General features: G+C 37.3%; 1 protein-coding gene across 1 annotated transcript in view; it reads left to right on the top strand.

Annotated features, from left to right (window-relative positions):
- LOC106469108 (WD repeat-containing protein 47-like) overlaps window positions 1-1,808 on the top strand; it is a 29,290-nt gene that overhangs the window by 10,759 nt on the left and 16,723 nt on the right. The window lies entirely within an intron of this gene.

Below are 1,808 nucleotides of genomic sequence, written 5' to 3'. Positions count from 1 at the left end.
AGCAGTTATCTAAAATAAGCATTATCTTACAGTTACGGTCCAAGCCAACAGAGTCACAATGAGCTCTTGCTTCGGGGACAAAGCAGTTCTGAAACAAATCCAATAACAGTTCAGTTGTTATCCAACCTTTTTTGTTGGCACGGTAATTTACAAGAAAATGTGTCATACCTTTGAAAGCTCGAGGACGTAAACTTTTACCGATGACCAGCAACTTACATCTGTGTATTCCTGCAGCATTGGAGCAGCCCAGCACAGTAACACGATCTTTCGATGCTTTATAACCTGTCGGCGATTCTGTATCTTCCGATTTCAGTGTTCTTTTGGTTGTACATTTCCAAAAGAGTGCAGTCTTATCTGCGTTATAGACCTGGTCAGGACTTAAATTTTCATCACTGACCAACTTGGTGAACTCGTCAACAAATTTTGCAGCTGCTTCCTTGTCAGCTGATCTTTTTTCGCCACACCCTGCACGAAACTTTAAGCCATGTCGTTCCTTAAAACGCTGCAACCATCCTTCACTGCAATCGCACTGATGTTCCAGTCCGAGTTCTTCGTGAAATAGTTTTGCTTGTTCCTTCACAAGATCACCTGACAGTTCGACTCCTTCACTTTCACGCAACTTAAACCACCTCATCATTACATGATTTAGTTCTGCACTTTTACCAGGTTTCATTGTTTTCCTTCTAAACATCTGTTTTTTTCGACTCACTGTCAACAAAAAATTTAAGTAACTTTTCTTTCTGATTCTTTATGTCATAAACTGTAGAAGACCCAACACTGTATAATTCACATAAACTTCTCACAGACACGCCACTGTCAAGTTTTTTCAAGAGTTCAACCTTTTCTGCTATGGACAATGTTCGGTGTTTGCGCTTTACATCACAAGAAGCACTTCTATTATTCATTGAAGCCATGATTGGGGCTAAAAATGACCTTCTTACAATAATAAATGTTAAAAGTCAATCAGGAAAAGCTTGCCTTTGTTTACAGCTGACTCCAGTTTGTTGATACTGCAAACAGCGCCACCAAATCGTAGCGGCCAGCCAACTTAAAGAAAACGGGGTTTTCTTTAAGTTTTAATCAAAGAAAATATTGGAAAGAAAACTTTCAAGCGAGACTAAAGTATTTACCTAATAGCGCGTATCTTGCTTTACTGTATTTGAAATTGTTCTAGCCGAAATTAGTGCCGGATTACTGATTGCCGGACTAGTGATGGTCAACCTGTACTTGTAAGCCTAAAAGGATTTTATGGATTTTCTTAGGTGTAAATTATTACGAATTTGCCAAATAATTATAAATGTTCGGGTACTAGACATCAGTTGAACGTTTATGTGATTTCATTGGAGTAAACTGCGAATTTAGCGAAAGAAAAAGATTCAAAACTCAATGACCATTCAGTGTCTTGCTATACCCTTCTTTATGCACATCGCCGAGATGATTTACAGCGTCAGATGGCACAATATTAGAAGATGAAGTCGCTAATTTTCACCTAAGACGAATTTAAGCACTTGACGTCCAGTAGGGCAGAGTAAGCAGATAAACCACGTAACTAGTTTTACATAAGTGCAAGACCAATATATAAAGCTTTATCTCCATAAATCAATCATCTCACATCTAAAGAACAAACAAGTCAATTTAGCTCATGCAGTAACGTATGTATTGTGTTTCTAACTTATCGTTAACTATTCTGGATTTTTCTAGATAGCTTCTTAAGATGGACATTATTAAAAGTTTTTTTTGTTGTTGTTATTGTTTTCTAAAACATTATGTGAATGTTTAAAGGCACAATCTTATCCCTTTATACGTGG

The sequence above is a fragment of the Limulus polyphemus genome, unplaced genomic scaffold (assembly GCF_000517525.1).
Source record: "Limulus polyphemus unplaced genomic scaffold, Limulus_polyphemus-2.1.2 Scaffold3309, whole genome shotgun sequence".
Lineage (NCBI taxonomy): Eukaryota > Metazoa > Arthropoda > Merostomata > Xiphosura > Limulidae > Limulus > Limulus polyphemus.
The sequence above is the reverse complement of the archived record's forward strand: the minus strand, read 5'-3'. Positions and strand labels throughout refer to the sequence as shown.